Source organism: Dromaius novaehollandiae, chromosome 6 (genome assembly GCF_036370855.1).
Source record: "Dromaius novaehollandiae isolate bDroNov1 chromosome 6, bDroNov1.hap1, whole genome shotgun sequence".
Classification (NCBI taxonomy): domain Eukaryota; kingdom Metazoa; phylum Chordata; class Aves; order Casuariiformes; family Dromaiidae; genus Dromaius; species Dromaius novaehollandiae.
Window position 1 is genome coordinate 48,718,983 of NC_088103.1, and position 22,226 is coordinate 48,741,208.

Here is a 22,226-nt window from a genome sequence, read left to right on the forward strand (position 1 = left end):
GCTCTTCTTCAGCCCAGCACGGAAAGGTCTGCTGCAAAATCATCTTACAATTGCTCAAAGGAGATTTTCATGAACGTATTGGAATGAATTTTTCTCTCAATTAAAAAGAAGCGATGTCACTGTTGGATCTAGGATTTACTCCGTTACCTTTCAGAGAAATGATTCAAGAGTTTGGAGTGTTTTTTGGTTTTGTTTTTTCCTTGGTGAGATAAATATTTTCTACAGATGCTACTACAGCAGAGGAATCTGTTTTTAAAATATGATTGAATGGGACCATCTGATTTTGTGCTGTTTTTTTAAAAGCGAGTTCCAGGTTGATTTTGCCTTTATGGGATGGGTTGTATAAAAGCCTGATGCCTCAGACAGCCACCAAAGTATCCAACCGCAGTGGTCAGCTACCGGGGCTGATCATCGTCACTTTTCTGAAGACGGGAAGAACTTTGGAAGTGTCGGTGGAAACCCAGTCAGCCTCTCGCCCTCTTCTTTCTCCTGCCACCTAGGACTTCCATTGCTTTGTACTTAAGCACACATAAACCTTGATTTTTCAACATGTGGAAGCAAAAGACTTCTGTTACATAGTCCAAAAATCTTGGGAAAAGGGATGAATATATTCCATCACAAACGACCCTATATGGGATGCTGCAATCAAAAGGCGGAGAACGTGCTTTGTAATCTTGATCCTTCATCCTAGCCGCCGCGCCAGCTCCCTCCTTTCGTGCCGGTGTGCCAAAGCGCTGGTTGCTGCTATTATTTGTGTACAAACCGTCTGCCTTTGAAGCAGGAACAAGCACTGCTGGCAATCCCCTACCTGCTACCTTCTTTGCCCATGCCAACCAAGTCAGTCAGGAAAGCCAACCAAACAAGCTGTGATGTGGTTGTTTTATGAAATTCAGGCTGGGGAAGGAGAAACCATTAAGCTCCTTCTCTCAGATCAGCCAGTACCAAAAAGCAAAAAAACCAGCCTTCCCAGAGAGATGTGCACGGAGCAAAGTCTCGGCTCAGGGCCGGAGTGAGACCTGCCCGACACCGAAGTGCTGCTCAGCGGGGACGGCCCCAGCGCCGAGCGGGCAGGACCCGTCCGGGGACAAATGCTGCTGCCCCAAAAAACAGGGGCTGCCGAGCACCAGGACCTCCACCCTGCACGTCCCACGGGCTGCAAGTCTTGGGGCCTCAGACACCTGCTGAATTCATGTCTGCTTCACCAAAAAAGCTATTTTCTTGCAAAAAAAATCAATTTTCTATTTTTTTCATATTTCAACATCTTTACATCTTGACATCTTCAAATTGCAGAAATCCAAATTCAGTCAGGTCTATAATCCTGCTTCACTGAAGATTTAGCCCTTGAGGAACATATGGTTAGCCCACACCGTCTTGTTTAATGGCTAATGTAATCACCGTCCTTCTTTGCTTTTTGGGATTGAGACAGTTGCTCACGCTGCTGAAAGTTTTGGGGGGAGCATTCTGTGTTAACCTGAATCTTCTCATCTGATCCCGGTTTCCCCAGCCAGACCACACCAGCTGTATTTTTCCCTTACTGCCTTTGCCAGGAATTGCAGTACAGTGTGGTCATTTAGAAGTTTGTTTGCAAAGTTCACTTTCTGGGCACCAACTTATTAGAAATTTGCAATTTACTGAATTCTCCACTTTTGGGGTATAATTAGTCTGGGATTTGATCTTCCCTGCAGTGAAAACAAATGGATGTCTCTCATTTAAAGCCGTTGCTAGTTCTAATTAACTGCCTCGCAAAGTTCAGCTTGTTAAGGGTGCCGTTGTCAATAGGTAAGTGTATATGAGCTAACCAGCTACAGTAACAACACACTGGTATACTTCAAAAATAGATCAAAAAAACTTTTGCCATTTTCACTCCATCCAGTTTCTAACATTCTGAGCTTTTTAAAGATACTGTAAAAAATGTGTCTAATAAAGACCAAAAAACACTGTTTGTTGATCTAGTGATCATTCTGCAGGTAGCTGATATTTTGTGTACTAACTTCCTCGGTTAAACACAAGAATATATTCTGATTTTAGTTATGACAGTTCAAAACTAAGATTAAAAGCCCTGATGATTATTTACGCGGGTGTAATTGAGAGCATAATTGGGTTCTTTGCAATATGCAGCTAATAAACTATCCCTGTTTTCATAAACTCTGTAGTGGGACACAAGACATTACAAAGACTCAAATAATACAAAATAACAAACACACAAAATAATAATTCATACAAGACACAAAATGCCGTGGGATTCACTCCGTGTAATACGATCGGTTTTTAGGCAAGAAAGATGCATTAACAAAACCAGCATGAACCGCAACGGATTGACTCCTTCTGTAACCCCAGCTGCCCAATTCTTTGCTGTTGAAAATTATCGAAGTCACAAGGAAAAGCGGCGTTTTACCTCCGTGAGGAAGGTAAGCAGCCCGGGGCTGCACGGAGAGGTGCCTTTGCAACGGGAGGAGTAACCCGCTCACACGAAGCAGCGCTCGAGGTGTCGCGTTGGTGACGCGGGAGCGAGAGTGGGAAGGCGAGGACGGCAGTGCTAACCCAACAGCGACTCCCACGCCGTCCTAAATCCCCGTGCGCGCACACCACGTAAGCCTGAACCGGCTCGCTCGGAGCTATGTGCCCAATTTAAGCCGGGGTCCAACATTTCACTTAAGCATGATGTGTCCATTCCTAATACGACATGATGGAGAGAGACCCCTCGCCCGCTGTAAAAGCATCCACCCCCGGGTGCAGATTACACCATGGCGTACCGTGTTTCGGTTCTTCCTTCCCACTGTTCGCATCTTAAAACGAAGGACTCAAACACCCTACTCGTGGAGATTTTGGTTTAATACAAACGGAGAGCATACTGAACTATGAGACGAGCTTGGCCTTGCTTAGGAGTGGCAAAAATTTAATGTTGGAGGCCCAAAAGTTATCCACAAGGATATAACGATGCATGTGCTATTCTGCTCCCTTGAAAGACAGACATTAAGTACCGAAGGATGCCTGGTTCCATAATTATTCAAAAAGCCTTACCTATTTGAATTGAATTTATACTCAGTTATGTTGAAGAGAAGCGTTGTTTGGGAAGGATCTTCAGCCTCGGTGGCTTAGCAGCCTGGGCGAGCAGGGTCTGACGAGGACGCCCGCGTTGGCCATTGCTCCCAGCCGGCATCCTCCCTGCCGAGCCCCACGCGGAGAAGCTGCGCGGGGGGAAAGCGAGGGCAAAACGTCACCGCCGGCTGCCCACTTACCCCCAGCAAACGCCGTTGCCACAGCCGCTGCCGCGCTATGCCGAGAAAAGGCTGGTACGGCACGGGAGCTGCCGGGAGCTCGCGGCCCCGGGAGGGGAGGCCCGCGCTTCTCTCCATCCGCTGCTTTCAAGCCCCGTTTCTTGGCACGCCTGTCTGGGCTACGAAGTGACGAGCTCTCCCTTGATGTGCGAGAGCTAACTGAAACATGAATCAAACCAGGATTCCTCCCCGAAGCTTTGTACCTGCAACTTTGGCAGCCTTTGCAAGATCACAGGGACCCGCGTCCCTCTGCTCAGCCCCGTTAGCTCCGCAAGCGGTACCAAACAGGAACGCTGTGTTGTGCGAAGCACGTTATGCCTCCCAGAGCTCACCCAAGAAAGCAGAAATGAATGAAAAATATGGATGTCTAATCTCTGCTCTGGACACACGTGAGGGCCCCGCACCTCAGCTACAGCGGGGCAGAAAGTCCTGTGTTAGGGAGACTGCAAGGAGCAGGTCAGATCTCCGACACAGGCAGGAACCTGGGGCTCCCATAACGTGTTTCCAGTGGTTTCAGGTACCCTTCTAGCAGTCAAAAAACAACGCAGCGCCTCACCCCTTTCCCGAGCGCATTCCTAACAGCAGCGACTGAGAAGGCAAGCACCGCCGGGACGCCCGGTTCTCCCGTGCAGGCTACCTAAAAAAGGCAGCGGTGGGTCTGCCGCTTGCAGCACTGCACGGAGGGCAGAGTCGCATCCCAAGGGGCCGAGCCCTGGCGCTGCTTTCACCTGTTTTCTCACTTCTCTTCAAATTTCTTGCCATGAGAAAGAGGACTAATCAAGTTAAAATGCAGTGCCTACTGCAAGCACATTATATTCCATCACAGCAGCTGCAGATAAGCACTCAATTGCAATAGTCTCCAAGTGATTTAATTCTAAAATTTAATTGTTAGGAATTCTGTTTCATATTCAGCTACAACAAAGTCAAATATATTCAGCATGTTGAAAAAGTTCACCCTCTCGCTCTTGACCTCCTCTTCGACTGGAACATCAGAGCCAACCAAGCCTAGACGTTATGATACAGATATCCAAGCAGGGAACAAGAGATATATAAAAGAAAGCATGGCAGGAAAACTTAGTCCTTGTGATAAGACCATCTTGGATATGGTGTATTAGCCATGAAACCAGTTACCAGAGACAGGTGCAACATTTTGAAGTACCTTTTAATAACGTCTTGCCTTGCTTTATTTAATAATTGATTTTTAAAATAGATTGCTTTACGATAGAAAATGATGCTAAGAGCTCCTAAGACAGCCTGGCTAAACCTCATCCAATGCTACCAGGCCGTGGATAACTGACGGGTGCGTCCTGGCCCCTGCTCTGCAACGCACGAGCGCGTGCTCCGAGCAGCAGCGGCCAAGGCGCAGGCGGAGGACGGACGCCAGCCCCGGCGAGCCCGTGCAGGGGCACCGAGCCTCCAGCCCCGAAGTGCACGCTCCCAAGGCGCCGGGCAGCACAGGGGAGCTCGGGAAGGAAAATAAAAGAGTTTTCACTAAAAAGATGAACTACTCTAAGAATTAAAGTAATAAATTGTTACCTACACCAGCAACAAGTATCTCTGCATTACTCGGGAAATATTCCAGAGATCTAACAGCAACCACTGAAGTTTCATCTTCTCTAGGTCAGCTGCACCATCTAATGCACTGTAGGATGAGAGGAAATAAAATCTTTCAGATTTGTGGAGTCCCTGAAAGTATTTCTGGCAAATATTAAAATTAAGGTCTCTCAGAGAAATGGAAAAAAAACGTCTTTTTCACTGAAAGCTACTTTTGGATAAATACAGTTGGGGACAGGGGGTGTTTTCAAAGGAATTCTCCAGGTTTAAATAAAAACTGTTATTTATTTTTAATAGGATTTAAAGAATATTTAAAGCAGAAAGAGGGGATTTTCTGAACTGACCTATGCTCAGCCCAGTGATACTTGCCACTCTGAAAACGGAGGGAGAATTCAACCATCTCCATGACGGTCGGGGAAGAGCCAGCACAGCACTCTTGGGCTGCAAAGCTATTGCCTGCACAGATAGGGGCAGATCTATGGGGCTGCAAAAATAAATAAAAAATTAGCTCTTCTTCCTTCCAATATCACTTCAGTCTACTGTGGTAATCTTCACTTTTATTCATCCACAAGAGAAGCTGTCTTCAAATCTGGCTGATCATTACTCTAAAACATTGGAGATTGTAGTTTGAAAACCAGAAATTTTCCAATTTGCTGTCCAAATTCCTGTCGTGCCAATGGCTAATGCCATTACACAGGTTTTCATCATCTGGTTCGCCAGGAAACCAGCAAGAACTCCAGTGATGCAGACATCACCCTCAGGAACCTGTTGCCAGCAGGCTGCCGGCTATAGCTTATTTATGCAGGCAGAATTTGTCCTTCTTCTGTGGTGACGAGCTGCCCTCATTTAGTACACAAAATACAAAAAGGAAACATCAGAAGTGTAGAGCAGGGAAAGAGGAATACGAATGGTAGATGTCCTAGCAAATAATTTTTTACCAGCCACGCTATCTGTCTTCTTTGTCATGCCTCTTGGTCTTGTAGTTATTAATCCATCACTCGTTTTTCTGAATTAGCAGATAGCAATTATGCATTCATTCTTGTAGAATATAAAAATGAATCCTTAACCTTTAACTTGTGGAGCAGCGTTTCCACACAAAGCAGTTTTGCTTTATTAGTATGCTACCAACTGACTCAGAGTGTGTGAACACTTGGAAATGGATTCAGAGACATTTCCCTGTGTTCGGCACATTTTTCACTCTAAAGGAAGGTGAAAAACCGTGACCCCGAGAAGCCGGTCCATTATGACAAATCTCCAAAATACTGTATGCATGAAGAAAGACTCCTCAGCGTCCCTGTCCTCACTCCGGTGTGGAAACTGTTTCCGAGCGGCCCCGAAGTTTCGGCCGCTGCTGCCGGGAGCTGCGGCGTGTCTGCGGGCAGCCCGGGATGGCAAGGGACAACAGTGCCACCAAGCGGCTCCGCGACCCGGGCGGGACCAAAAAAGTGAAAACCGGAAAGTCACAGAACCGTGCAAAACCTGAAGAAACAGCCTGGAGCCTTGGCCTCTCTTGCTTCTCCGCTCCGTAACGGCAAGCGAAGGGCTCAGAGGCCTGTGCTCGGCACTCGCCGCCGTGCGGGAAGCAGCCCGGCTCCCTCCTCCCTGTCTGAGGAATAAAATTGCCATGGGACCTGGCAGGATTCGGCAGCATCGCAGGGCTGAGCCTTCGTCAACAACGTGGCTCATTTAGAAGAGAGGAGCCCTCTGGAGCAGTGTTCGGGGCATGTGAGGCACGTCCTGTCCGGGCAGCCGCGATTATAGAGGACGTAGGACATATAAATCAAGACTTAGCAGTGTGAAGTCTCAAGTGCTGCTGCTGGGTTTTGCGTGGGGAAGATCTTGAACAAGTTTGGAAAACAAGGCTCCAGCCTGAGAACCTAAAGGCTTCGTCAAGATCAAAATCACTGGCGTGGCAGCAGCTCAAAGTAATTCAAGAGCTACAGTGAAACCTAAAACACTGCTTGCATCCCTCTGGATCTTTTAACAATAAATTTTTCAAAATTAATTAATTCTGCTGTCAACAACTGAATTCAACTAATTCATTAGTGTCAACACTACCTTACTTTGGGAAGAGCACAATGGCTCGCTCCAAGGACAATGTTCTTACTAGTATATAGCTGGAGGTGTGAAGAAAGAGAAAAGACCTTTAAATCTGCAAATCTTTAGGATGCTGCTTTACAAAGACCTCTGTGCTCTACGGCCAGCAGCAACACAACCTTTCCCCAGAAAACAAGGTTCACCAAGCAAAAAACAAACAAACAAAGCCAAAAGCAGCTCATCTGAGGCTTACTTGCATATAAAAAGCTGCTACCTACATAAATATACATGCAGAAACTCTGAACATCCTCTCAGGCTTACACAGAAAATGAAAACCACAGTCTTCCCACTTAAAGCAGCTCACCACAAATCACCTTTTTATCCCACCGCTTAATATGCAACAGCTGAATTCAGCACAGTCCTCCAGCTCTTTAATCCCCGAAGATCTGGTTTCCTTCTCGATAAATGCAAAGGGGAAGGGGAATGGCGGGGTTTTACTTGCACGGGAACATACCTATCTGCACAGGTCAAGGTGCAATGGGATCGGTGATGAACGCATTTATATTTGGACAGTATCTGTTAATGAGGGCTTATTTGTGGAAAGGTATGCGCTCTAAGGGACTTCTCACGCTGTGTTCCACTGCGGTATTCTTGTATAATATTCTTGACCTCTGCTCCTATTATTTTATCATTGCTTTATTGATTCTTATTTCTCGGCTTCTGTCAAGACTTCAGCAAGAGTCTTATTCCGGATTTCAAGCACTGTTTTAGAGCTGGTGAAGTTCTTTTGTCCCTACTTATTCCTGTGAGGAGCCCCTATCAAACAGCAGAGTCCAGAAATAAAAGTGCTTTGTAACCCAAGAGAGATTAATGACAGAGTATAGACTACCTGAATGTTAATGGCCATTTATTTCCCCAGATTTCAAGAGAGATGGCCAGGGAAAAGGAATCATTTTGCCTCACACGGGCCCCGGGCTTTTGGCACGATTGCAGCTGCTCCCCAAGCTGAGGGACCAAGAGGGAAAGCCTCACCGCGCTCCCTTCTCTCCCTCCCCTGTCCCCCAGGCACACAAAATAGTTTCAGAAGTAAACGTTGGTCCTCAGCTTTTCCACTTCCCATGGACAACATAAAAGGCTTTACCTACCAGCAGAGTTTGCTAAGAAAATGGGATGATTTAAATAATAAAATGCTACTGCTTTAGCAATTAAAATTACATATTTCTACACCATCAACAAACAACCTCAAAGTCTAAGAAATATGCTTAGTTTCCCCCATTTTTTTATTCACAGTTATGGGGAAGTAAGAGTGGGCATCACCCAGAGCTTGGTCACAAAATGCGGTCCCAGGCGCCCTTCCCGGAGGCAGGCTGACTCGGGAAAAACCACCATGCTGCTAATGGCATTTTCCTTCTCCATAAAATACTGACACCTACCAGGGGAAAAAGTCTTACCGCAGTTATGAAGCTAAGTCTCCTTTACTGAATCCACGTACAGAAACAACAAGGAAACAGAAAACATGGAAGACTTGCAATTTATTCAGCCTGAGTTTCCAGCATCGCACCACTGCCCATACTGAAGCGCAGGAAATGGTGTTATCCTGGCAATGTGAAAGATAATGTCATTAAAAAATACAAATTTGGGAAAATCTATCTTCTGAGTCATTCTGCTGTTACCTTAGGTGAATAATTTTAGCTTCAATTACACCTCTTCTTGTACAGCTGTGCGAGAGAAAGAGAGGCTGCGGGAAGCTGCTCCCACCTCCCCCTGCTTCCGAGCTCAGAATCAGCAAAGTTTCCACGTTCCCCCAAGCTCCGAAGGCCAGTTTGGGGGTGGCAGGTCTGCCCTGCCTGTGTGCCTGTCTCGCACCCAAAACGCGGGCAGTACAAAGGCAGACGTCACCCGCTTCCCCTTCACGCTTCCCGGGCTTCGGTATTTTAACACTGCAGGCACAGACCTTGCAGCCGCAGGCTCCCTCGCTGCAACTGGCAGCCCACTCACCCACCTCTGAAATAAAGCAAATACAATGTCATTACCTGAGGAGATGCACGATTATAAGCCATGAACTCCTGTGCATTGCAAAGCATTTATTTTGCTGTTCTGACTAAAGTTAAACCTACAAATGGTCAGTATCTCGGTGGAGGGGCATGAAATCAGTGATAAAAAAAAGACAACCTTGAGCCTCAGGGACAAGTAGCAAAGGATCAACAACACCGTATTAAATTTTCACGTTGCAGTTATAAATCTAGGACAGCAGAGAGCACTATGGCACACAGAAAAGAATAAGACAGTGAACATTACGTGCCTCTAACTAGAAAGCAGATATACAAAACTGCAAATATTGCAAATCGTTTTCTTCTTTTATCAAAATGGCTAACGAAATGCAATAGTTTAGCACTAAACTAACAATTATGCCACATAAAAAGTTAACACTCATCAACAACACTCATCATAAGATGCTACTTCAGCAAAGCAATGCATATTTGAGTGTGTGGTAGACTATAGGCTAAGACTATCATATGAATCTTATTTAGTGCTTACAAGTACCCTATGAGCTCCATATAACATCTGATCCTAAAGAAGACTGGAAGATTTTCTTAGACTCCAGCAGCTTCGCTACACCAAATATCCTAAAGCTGCTGATATTCCAACGGATTACAGTCAGTAACGTGTATTAAAAAGAAAGTATAATGCTTCAAAAAATAAACCACACCAATATTTGTTTCAAACAACATATGGGTTTTAAATTTGCTGGATGGGTAACAGGATAGCCCATTTCCTAGTTCAAAAGAAATCAGAATCAGCATAAATACAGAACCTATGAATGACACAGTCATTCTAACTGGCAATGTTCTTGCCACCATATAGTAAAAATAAAATTCTAAAAAGCATGGTCCGTACTTTGCACTGATTAACAGTATTGATTTGAGACGTACTACCTGAACGATGCCTGGAATGACTAGGGATCTACTAGCATTGCATCGTAATTCCCAACAGTCAGCTTCATTTTCTGTCTGATCGCAGAAAAGCATTGGGATGTAGAAAATATCTATGTTACTGTCCATTCACACGACAGTTTGAATACAGTTAGCATAGCGTAAATTTCCAAGGCAAGGACAACCATAAATCTCCATGACAAATAACTGAAAGAGCTGGATAAAAGCTAAGTGTCCGTAGCACAACAGGTAAGACATAAGGGCAGGGCCATAATGCGAAACATATAAGCAAAAACTTCAGATCTCAGCTCTCACACGGAGACAATCATCTTCCCCTCCTTCCCATATTCTGGCCCTTTCCGATCTCATTCAGGTCGTTTCAGGTATTTACCCAACTCCGAGCATCCGGGTGTGCCTAGATGTTTTCTTCTCAACTCTCTCGTCTACGCCTCCTGTCCCCTGGTAGTCTGCCAAGCTACTTTAACTTGCTGATGAGCTGATGCATATTTTGTTCCTGAGTTCTGCCAGCTCCACACCTCAGCACATTCTACCGACACGTGACAGAAAGGCCACGGGGTGCAGAGGAACAGGAGGAACAGGAGATAGCAGCAAGCTTCATAGAAACTGATAAGCCGTCTTTGGGCAGGTAGCTTCAGAAAGCGACTCCAAACTGTTATCCAGCTCCTCAGAAGCAACAAACTTTCAACAACAAAGGTGGTAGCTTTTTTACCCTTTATAAATTTGCTTCTCTTCTGGGAATAATAATTCACATTTCATTTCACAGGCAGGAAGAACTCTAGAGGCTTGCCTCTACTGCCCGAATTTTTCCCCAAGCCACACACACAATCACCTTCTCCCCTTGTCTGGCACCTACTCCGAAACACAAAGTGTGGCTTTGCACTGTGAAACGCGTGCTGCTTCCCCTTGGACCCCTGTGGCCAGTCTTTGGGCCAAGGACCTCGGGAGGGGTTCTCGGTTTTCTTGTGACTCTTCAAGAACTGATGCTTTTTACCTGCCTAAGATAATGAGAGGTTTTAATGTGATGCTTGGTTTTGATGTGTTGGAAGCAGGAAAACCTGTGAACGGGCTCGTGGGACATTTATCAGAGTGACAAACCAGTAGTCAACATCTGCAACAGAACTGTGAATATTCTGAACACGCACAGCTGGAAGTGCCGCTACCAAAGAGTGGACTCCAACAGCCCCGACACGAGATGCGCAGAGTTTTGACAAAAACATTGAAGTGTGCACAAAGAAGATCAAATCTTGGAAGGACTGTACAAAGAAGCAGTGAAATTTAAAAGCATTAACCATGCATGTACTCCAACACTGGAAAAAGCTGAATATAAAGCTAAAATTACAGATCTGGTGACAGCAAAAGCAGACCACTTGCACCTAGCACATACACATACCACAGTAAACCTCCCTGAAGACATTTTCCCAGATAAGCAACTAGTACTACTATTACAACAAAGCAAGAATCTTGCAACTTTTTTTTCATGTGTGGTTTTTAAGACTTTGAAATGTAAATTTTTAATGAATCAAGAATATTGCAGAAAAAAATGCAGTCATATTAACCATTCCATTTGTATTTGAAATTAAAAATATAATTTAGCTTTCAACTAGTTTTAGAGGAAACATTTTTATTTACACTCTTAACTATAACGTTCTAAATGTTGTTGCCTTTTAAAAAGCTATAGAGAACTTTACAGTACAGCTTCTGGCCAGTGATGCTTAGCAGTCAAAAAGCTTCATTTTTGGAATTTTGACTTAAAAAAAAAATTAAAAGTTGAGACAAATTGCACTAATAATAAAACAGCATTCTTAAACAACTAGAATATCCTATTTCAACCAGTAATCCTCAATCATAAAGTGTTTGTAAACATTTATATGCTTGTAGTAAGAATATAGGGTAGTTCAAGTAATTGAAATAAATATTTAGCAAATCTCTGCATTCTTTTTCTTCAGACTGTTGTATGCCTTGGCTCTCTTCCCAGTGAAAACTGGTATTTCACAGCTCATGGCAGGTCTGTTGAGGACATAAACTACAACTTCATTCAGCATTGGATGATGGACCTTTCTTTAGCTTATCAGTTTGAGCAGAAACATTTATCCAATATAATACCATTAGCCAACACATACCGATATCCAGTAAAATGACACCTCTCCAATTTTGCTTAGATAATCTGTGATATTACATGTTCTCTCAGATCAACATTTAACTTGTTAGGTAGTCAAGAATTTGTGATGTTTTGTAGGTCAAGCAGCATGTACTTTTACTATTTCCCATCAGTAGGAAAAAGATTCACAACACATTCATTTGCTAGTCTTTTGAGCACTGTAATTATAGGGTAAATTTTCTGACTGCAATTACTTTTTTGAAAATCTGGCCTTGAAAATGTCTGTAACTCTGTCTGACATCAATATGATATTGCAGACATATATTTATGGCCATCTCCCAGTGGTTAGAACACTGGACCTGTTTAAAGGCTCCTAAGTCCACTTCCTGCCAAGATTTGCAGCTAAATTTGTAACTCCTGTAAGCAACAACATTTCTTTTACCTTTTTTGATAAAGACTTATGTTTAAAGTTCTGGAAGACCTCTAATATATGCGTGAAGTTCACAGCCAACTGGTGCACCACTGGCACATGTACTTGGATTAACATGGACTTTTGAGGGCTAGATGACTGTATATGGACCTGATCCAAATTCCCCTGGCATCAGTGGAGAGCATTGTTAGCTTCAGCAGGTGTTGAACCAGCTCATACATGTGGACAGTAGTCCTCTGTGGAACATTAGGCTTGCCCACTGTTTTCTACAGACTGGCTCACAAAAGCACGATTAATCTAGTAGCACTTGGCATTAAACTGAGATTACGTCTTGTCTCACACGGCCTGCCTTTCCAGAAGTCGGATCTTTGTTTCTACTTACCTTCTTGCTGTGAAGTGGCATAGTGCTGCAACAGAAATACTCACAACACACACGGCAACTTCCATTGCTTTGGAACATACTCCTCTGCTGGACATCATCAATGCCAAAAGGTGCACAGAGCAGACAGGTTTAAGATTGCAGAAGAATTTTAAAGTTATTTAAAATGCCATCAAACTGATCCAGTAGTAAAATGCATATTGTTAGCAGTATCCCCAACACTACAAGTATTCTTTCCCAGTCCTCCAATGCAACTACACTTAGCTCTAGCATATATTAGTGCTACTTATTTTAACACTGAATTTCCTCCATTATGTCACTATGATTTAAACTCTCTTATGTTATTATTGACATGATTTTAATTCTTACTGAAAAGTCAAACAGCTTAAAAGCATGATAAGTCTGTGAGCCAACCAAACTTAACATCACGCTGTTGGACAAATACTAGCCAGCATACTCCTGTGGCCATGAAAGGATTTCAACGTTTCATTTAGCCCCACCTCTCTAAAAACACGCTGTTTAAGAACTTCACTTAACTCACTACACTTTCTCCCTGTATCAAGGATTCCCGAGCAGACCACACCAAGGGTTTATTTTAACACCACTTCTAGAACACTGAAGTATTTCCTGCAGTAGCTAGCAATGAAAGTAGAAGGCTTGGCAATTGTCCCTATTTTTGAGACATGAATTTGGTCCATACAGAATGCGCTATCTCCCTTCTTTTGCCTTTCCCAAAAGAATGTACTGCAATCAGAATGGTCAGAGAAAAAATAGTCTTTTCCTTCATTCGAGCTTTCTTTACTTCTAAATAGGAAAGTTGCAACAAGAAATAAGTGCCTTTTCCTCCACTTTTGTATATCACCGAATAAGGTCTTTTAAATACTTCTCTTTGCAGCCTGTTCCACAGTGTTAAAACAAATGTTTCCCTAACTTCAGTGTTTACAGCAGAATTCAAATACTTTCTTCTTCAAAACAAGTGGTTTTTTGTCTGTTTGTTCCTCCCCCAAAGCATCCACATTAGCTTTAATGAACTGAACAAATTCTATGTCATGTTTAATTTGCCATGTTGTTAAATTTTAGGTTATGACCGACTTCTTGGTCTTGAAGTCAGAGGAGTGGAATAGCTGTAGCCACACCTAGCTAAAGAAGTGACTCATAATTTAGCCGTGACATGTTTATAGCTTTTCTTTTCCACTGGAAAAGGCACAAGTCGCAATTAAAACCAGGGTGAGGCTGGACAAACCCCAAAGTATTTGGAATTCTGAGGTTTTAACTGAAGTTACAGAGTGAAGCAGCTGTAGCTGGGTAGGAATGTGACTCTGACATTTAGCAAAGTGTCACAGAACAGAAATCTTGCTATCACAGATATGACTAATTCACTTATGTGCCTGACATCCGTCTTCTCAGAGTTGTGAAATCAAGATAATTTCTACTTTAATCTCACAGTAGCACAAGGATGAGCAATTCAGTTCAAACCAAATAATAAAAGCTCCCTTCAAAGTCATCTTGAAAATGAATATTTTAGCAAGATGTTCTTAGTTCATCAGCTGCATAGGTCTTTAAAAAGCATGAAGGGCCATCTCTATCTATCTCTAGATGTACGGTACATCACAGATAAGTAACGCCCACTATCCCCAAAACAAAAGTATATTCAGATAACATCACTGTGTTTAGGGAAGCTAGGTTCTAAACCACTAGTAGAAGACAAAAACAGAAAACACAGCAAGTGACAAAACAGATTTATTTGCCTCTGGTTGCATCAACAAGGTAACAAATACACGGTTTCTATTTTAAGTCATAATGACACACCTGGTTCCTTTTGACTGGTGTTCCCAGCGAGGAAGAACTGGAGAGCACCTTTGCAGTGCTAAGGGACTGGAACTGCACTGAGAACAACCCCTGGAGCAAAACGGCAGAGATTAACCATAGGCAGGACAAAACAACGAACCACTTATGTCAAAGGAAATAATAACTTTAAAGTTAAATGAGATGAATCTAATTTGAAACACGACTTAAATCCTAGCTTTTACATAAGTAAAGTACCCAAGGCCCAAGAACACTGAGTAACAAGGAAATCTATGTGCAGAAAGAGCATTTAGGAAAAGTCTTTTAAGGACTTTAAAGACTTCAGCCGAAGGGGGGAAACATATACATAGGAAACAGCATTTAGGTTTTGCTGGCACTTTCCAGCTTTGACTGAAGAAAACTGAAATGCAGACACAGATTATGTCTTCACAGAACATACTATCTGAACTCAGAACGAAAAATTAATGGTGGCTCTGATCCACGTGATTACAACTTCATTGCATCCAAACAGAACAAGTCCGCAGCAACACTCCTTGTCCCATAAGCTGTTGTGAGTCCAAACCAACCAGAAGAAAGAATGCAAAACAAAATGAAAAATAATATGTATATGGAACTGTTGTAAATGTCCAAAGATCCACAGCTGAGGAAGTAACCTAGCTTCAAGTAGAATTGAAAGCAACTATTCTCCTTTACCATCAACCACATTGCTTTTGTAAAGCGGTACCAATGACAGAAGACAGGAAAAAGGACCTGGAGGAAGGATGTAGGTTTAGAGAAAGGAAGCTGAAAAAAAACCACTTCTACGACAGTGCTCTCCGAAGGGCCACTAGCACCCCATGCAGGAGTGAAAAGCTGGGAGGGGAACGCAGCTTTCTTACCAGCTGACGGGAGCCACCATTAATGTTTAGTTCAAAGAGGAGTTCAGATAGCATGTTCTGTGAAGATATAATCTCTTCCTGCATTTCAGTTTTCTTCAGTCAAAGTAGAAAAGTGCCAGCAAAAGCAAAATGATGGCACACGTTTTCATATGTATATGCTTCTGCCCTTCAGCTAAAGCCTTTAAAGTCCTTAAAAGACTTTTCCTAAATGTTCTTTCTGTACACAGATTTCCTTGTACAGGAGTGAAAGGCTGTGGGTGGAGGCGGGGGGGAGGCGGGGAGGAGGAATGCAGCATTTTAATACCTGCTGACAGTGGTAGGAATTCTGATTTATCAGGAATTGGGACACTTTTCAAATAAAGAGTCTGTACAGAAAGGAAGGACTTCAGCTAAGTCACAAGAGATTCAACTTGATGGCACTTAAAAATCAAAAAGGTCACAAATGACATTTACATTGAGCAATGAAGGAAAGCTGGCAGGTGTGGCAGAACACACCGTTCAGTACATCCTTCTGTGAGGGATGAAGGATACTTCAGAGGATAGAAACAGTCAGATAGGAAATGGAAAACAAACCCACTGAAACAGGTTACCAAGGAAAGAGACAACAGTTGTACCTGCGGAAACTGGAACATGTAGCTTTCAAAGAATTCAACCGCAGAGGCATAAACAGAGACTTTGTGGAATGAAGACAAACAGTGGAACGCTTCAACGCCCAGATGAAAAACACACAGGAAAAAGAGAATACACCGCACTGGTTGTAAAGCAGTGCTAAAGCAAACATAGAATAAAATTAAATTAACAAGCCAGCTATCACGAAGAGTGCACATGGTAACTGCAAGCCAAAATATGAAGACTATAGCACTGATCAAAATTCTGCCTGCCTGCCAGGCTAGCAATGCTGACTGCAATATGCTAAAGCATGTCAGAGAGTAGAAAAGGGCAGGAAATGCAAAGGTAAGGAGAATCACAATTTTCCAATTTTCTGCATGGAGGTAAGGGCCATATCAGAAGGTAATCCCCAAAACTAATCCAGTTTGGGGGGATTCCCAACTGGTAATCCCAGGTGCTACCAACTACTGTTTTACGGAACAACTGGTTAGCCCACAAAACCAGATGTGATCCCTGGCTTGGTCCTCAGTAACATGCAAGATCTCACTCCAAATCTTACAGTTGAAGAGTCACATGTAATACAACAACTCTAATACTGTTTGGTCTCCCTGTAAGACTAACAAAGACTTAAAATCCATTAAAACTTATCATCAACTTTATAAAGACAGACTGAAAAAATAAGCTTGTTCAAAGTAGATTGTGAGGCAACTAAGATAATTAAATCTTTTAGGTGGGAAGGAGACTACTGAATTCAATGCACAATGTTCACAGCCAAGGCATACCACCTCTTAAAAAGGCTTGGAAAAAGGCAGGAGAAAGCCAGCATAGCTGGACAGTGTGCTAATGAGGGAGATCGTTAGACAGAAGAAGGTATCCTTTAAAAAGCTCAAGTAATGACCAAATCAGCATGGATCAAACTCTGGGAGACTAAATGTAAAATGCAATAAGGCAGGCCAAAAAGAAAAGGGAAAAAAAAGAGTGAGGAAGCAGAAGGAATCCAATTACAACATAGTAATTCAATAAGCCCTAATAATCTTTCTTCAAACAGTAATAACCTGTTAAACATGGTTATGCTTAGAGTTTCAGTTATGCAGATAACCAGCAATTACTATGAAAACTGCTAGGAACAGTTTATATTTACTACAGGCAGTAGCAAATCAATGCAGAAATGGAAAATGACGTCTCTGCTATGCGAGATTGTTTTCAAATCCACACCAATGTATTTAGTGGCAAACTCCTATGGCTCCTCAACCGGGCATACAAAGCAACCATTCCCACGATTCTCTCCAAGCAGCAGTGTTTTTGACATTACTAAGTCAACAGTATTATATTAAAGTGTTCTCAGAGTGCTCTGAAGTGCGTAAAGTTTCTGTTTAGCCAAAGTTTTTTCTCCTATAATGCCAGAAAGCAATTACTGGATCACAGCATGAAAAAGACAATACTGCAGACATTTTCTTCAGTCAGGAGGTGACTCAGCTATCAAAGATCTTTTTTTCTATTTTAGGGAAAAAAATACTGCTTTTAATTGTCTAAAGCTAAGGCTTCCAAGGTTTCTTCATGACTGGCACCTGCAGCAAAGGTATCTGCAGTTCTAGTTCTTTTTTCTCATATTCTTTCATTTATAACAGCTGCATGAAAGGTGTGAAGTTCATCTGGGGTCGGTAATACTGGAAAGTAAGCAGGACAAAGTTGTGACCAGATAGGGCACGTTCTGCATTTGCAGCAGTAAACAGTAAGCAAGCATATGGCATCATCCCTTCCCTTCCCTCATACAAAAGCTATCCATAATATATAAAGGAAATGTGCTGCAGCAGCCAAACTAGCCCTGAGAAAATAGGCTGTGCTGCTCCTTCCTGGAAGAGCTCCCGTCACCAGTGAGGCAAATCAGCTGCGGGCTAGGCTGGCAGGCACGTCTGCGACTCGGCACGGGAATCTCAGCACAAGCACGGGACACAAAGCCTGGCGGCAGCCGGGGAGGGGGTGAAGCTGCTGGCTAGAGTACCAGTGTTTCAGGAGAGCGGGAAGCCAAGATAAAAGTGGAACTACAAGTTTTAGGACATCAGACTGGATGAGGAGAAAGGGCCTTTAGTGATGCTCAGACTAAAGGACTCTTTGGTAAAGGAAAATAGTCTAAATTATAATATTTTGGAGATACCAGGGTTTGTATAGCTCATGGCTCTGGGACAGCTCTAAGAGTAGGCATTCATGTAGGTAGGGGGAGCAGGGAAAGATGATGAGGGCAGACAACTCCTGTGATTAAAGAAAGTTCAATCTAAAGTTTAAGTGCTATTAACCTGAAGTTTGGAATACTTTTATGCGCGATGTTGATAAACACATTGTAAAAAAAACACGTACTAAGGCTAAGTACTAGGCTAATAAAACTAACTCACTAGCTTACCAACTTCTTTCTTTGAAATGTGGAAAACACAAAAGTTCTATAGGAAAATCTCTTGGTTTTTTAACCTAAGAATAATCAGACATTTTTATGTCTGTTAGTATGTAACATGTATCTATTAGTGAAACATGGTATCTTATGACACCCGGCTGTATTTCACTCTATGATAAACACTGTTTCTATGGCTTGCACCGCATTTTTTGAAAATATACTTTCAGCATGCTTTATTTTCAGAGTGCTAGTTATGAAAGAGCAGTATCAAACCACCAGTGGAGTTCAGGGCTTTGTTTAATCATAAACAGATAATGGGAAATAAGATGAGAAGAACAACTGCTGATGCGTTGGCAACAACATTTCACATAGCATATGTCAGGGGGCATGAAGCAACTGGCTAGGCAAGATACTATTTCGAGAAAACATTTGGAAACATCTCTGTCAGTAGCTTTTCTTGTTAAGTGTGGCAAGAGCAAAGTGTCACTTTCTCCAATGTGTGACTCTTAAATACATTACGCTACACCATTAATCTAAAAATGGCTAATGCAAACACACAGTGCTTTAATTCTGGGAATTACACAAAAACATTACACCCTCCTCTCACCCTATCAGTTGTATAATAACCACTCCCACTGGGTTCCTGTGCATAGTCCAGTACCAATACATAGATAGCTGTGCACTGGAAAAATTTTCCCAGCAATTTTATACAAGTGATGAATACTAGAGTTTTGTAATTCTGGAAAGTGTTCCCTAGCCTGTAATAGACAGCCCTCAGCCTTCTACTAAAACATAAAAAAAATCTATTTTCAGCAAGTGAGCAGAGTAACATTCAAGAAAATCTCCCACAAACGTCAGACAATTTTAAACAGTTTGATAAACTGCAAACCAACCAATGGATCGTGAGTGGCTGAATTTTTTCTGAATTAGAGTTCCAAACTTCAGAAAGCTTACGAAACCTAACTAGTCCCTTGATTTTATGGAACCTGTTCTTTGAATATAATTACAGAGAACACCTCTATTCTGTAAATATATTTAGCTTTTTTTTTTAATCTTCTTAAATTCCTGTGAAGTCCTTTCAAAAAAATTCCTGTTCATAAAACCCACAGATTAGAAAATGAACAAATGTATGCATCCATTTCAGGATGCTAACTTAATTATCAGCTATTTTAATTTCAATCTTCTGATTAGTAGGATACCCTCAAAACAAATTTACCTATGTCAACATTTAAATTATCTCTCAAATTATGCATACTCATTAATTTACATGAGCATATAGGCTTTATGGCATCTAGTTCACTCCAAAAATACATCAGCGCACAAAAACCCCAACACACAGACATACTAAAATACTAAGCTAATTAACACAATGTATATCACACACCGTGAGAATCATTTTGGTTGGAAGGGACCTCTGGAGATCACCTAGCCCACACCCCTGCTTAAAGCAGGGTCAGATCTGGCTGCTCAGGGCCTTGTCCAGTCAAGTCAAGAATTTTTCCAAGAATGGGAGTTTCACCACCTCTCTGGCTCCTGGTTCCAGCATTAGACTGCCTTCCTGAAAAGAACTTTTTCCTTGCATCTAATCTGAATTTCCCTTCCTGCAACTTGTATCAATTGACCTTTATCCTTTGGCTCCGCACGCCTGAGAAGTGTCTGTCCTCCATCTTCTCTACGATCACTCATTAGGTAGTTATAGACATCCAAAGCATAGGCACAAGAGATATCCAAACATTCTTTTTTGTTGTTTTTTTTATAATTTTACCATGAAAAAAACAGCTCACCATAATGATAATATGATACATACAATATGCTATAAACTGTCCCTGTAAAAATACTGACTTTTCACTGGTTTTTGAATTAGCTTTTAAATTGCCCAACAATGCCCAAAAGCTCAGGTCACAGACCTGAATCATGACAAGTAGCTGTCATCAAGATTTAAGCAGATTCAAGTCAACGGTGTGACATAAAATTTCTCCTCAGTTCAGTAATGGAATGAAGCAAGTGTTAACTTCAAGCTGAAATAAGATTTCAAAGCACAAGGTCTAGTCTGTGATTGAGCTATATCTATTCAGGTCACAACACACATAAATTTTAACTTTTTTTTAAGTATGCTTTTATTGCTAATACAAATAAAAGCATCAAGACTGAGTTCCTTTAAAAATAAATAGCATACCATTTGGATTTACATTAATGACACACCATGTTTCATTATCTAAAGAATTGTCATGCAATATTGTGCCTATCATAGTCTTCATTTTTTAATGCAAAAGTTTCAGCTGTCCATAAAGTTATGACACAGATGTAACTAATTTCATACATGAAAGTATTTGGATAACCATTATGGGCTGAACGCGCAAGCCAGCCGGAAAATAGAGTCAACTTTCAACAGGGAAGAAGTAGTTTTCATAAGGACAGAGCTTGTCCAAGAAGCTCTCTCCAGCCCAGAGACTTGATGGCAATTAAAAAACAACTAATTGCCACTTGCTGTAAAAGATCAGTTTCCCACACCCACAAAGAAGAAGCTCTCAGACCTGCATGTTGAATGTAAAATACCTTATTGCAAACCAGTTTCTTTATCATCCTTCAAACTAGTTAGGGCTTTAAAGTCTACTTTATAAAGTCACCTTCTTAGGGCCTTACAGGTGAAAAACTTGTCAGCACAGCAGTTAAGGAAAACAACAAATTAATTTGGATTTCTTTCCACTATTTGGGATTTAGGGGTAAAAATTGCATGATCATGGCTTTCAGTATGTATGTTAATTCAGAAAAAAACAGTAAACGTAAGAAGCCAAAACTAAACGGAGTGTCTGTCCCATTTCGGTTTCCTGAGGCTGTCCCTGGTCTGAGGAGTGGACCTCCACCACCACCACCACCACCACCACCACCTCCTCACCACAGCACCGACCCTAGCAAGGTGGGTCAGGTCGCCCATCGTCCCTACTCCAAACTGCTTCAGAGAACTTACCAGCTCCGGGCCAAACCTGCTCGTCGCCATTTGGTACCGCAGAAATCTCCTCCTACGTGTCTGTATTTCTCCCCCTACGTGTTTTATTTTCCCTTTTATATATATAAAAGTCCCCCAGCCTTTTCTTCCTCTTTACTCCTGCTTGGTGCGGCCCCTCGCAGCCGGCTCCCGCAGGATGACGACACATGCGGGCCAGCTCGCTCGCGCCCCAGCTCACCTTCAACCCATGTTTTTTACCTCTCGCTTCACCTCGTGCTGCTCCGGATTTGGCGTCCACTGAAAGAGGAACCCAGAGAAAGGAAACGTATGTTTTTTGAAAGTAAAAGTTCCCATGCTTAAGACTGCAGAAAAAGGAGTGGAAGGGGGGAATTAAAAGTATTAAAAAGGTATAGCAACGACATTATTTTCCAAACTTGCCCATTTCAAGCGTTCCGAGTGGCCTTCGCCACGGACTGCACCGCGGCCTCAATGCCATTTGCAGCACGCCAAATAAAATCAGTGTAAAGTCAATTCGATCAAACCCAAATCAGTACCAGCGTGTCAGTCACGGGGGCAGGTTCGCGGCCAGCGACAGCCGCCTTCCTACCATAAAGACGCGATTTCTAACGGGAACTTTACAGCCCCAAACCCCGCGTGGGGGGGGGGGGGGGGCTGAGCCCAAATTTCACGTCGGGAGGATGCGATCTGGGGGGAACTGGCGGTTTCCGCGCGGATCGCACACGCGTTTCAGGCGATCCGGGGTTCAGCACCGCCGGAGCCGGGTGTTTTCCCTCACGTTCCCCCGGCGCCGCCGCAGCCGCAGCTCCAGGCCCCGGGCGCCGCGCGCCGCCCCCCCGCCCCGAGCCCGCC

At 42.9% G+C, this 22,226-nt stretch overlaps 1 long non-coding RNA gene across 4 annotated transcripts; it reads right to left on the reverse strand.

Moving 5' to 3' along the window:
- Positions 1-8,938: 8,938 nt before the first annotated feature.
- Positions 8,939-22,217, reverse strand: LOC135328773 (uncharacterized). Of its 4 annotated transcripts, none has more exons than XR_010389815.1 (4): positions 21,795-22,217; positions 14,540-21,653; positions 12,734-12,817; positions 8,939-11,076 (listed from the first exon to the last, which is right to left on the reverse strand). It is a non-coding gene; the product is annotated as an uncharacterized LOC135328773 (long non-coding RNA). The 4 variants fall into 4 exon arrangements; XR_010389813.1 differs by having other exon boundaries at positions 12,734-12,820; XR_010389814.1 differs by having other exon boundaries at positions 8,939-12,817.
- Between the last annotated feature and the right edge of the window lie 9 nt (positions 22,218-22,226).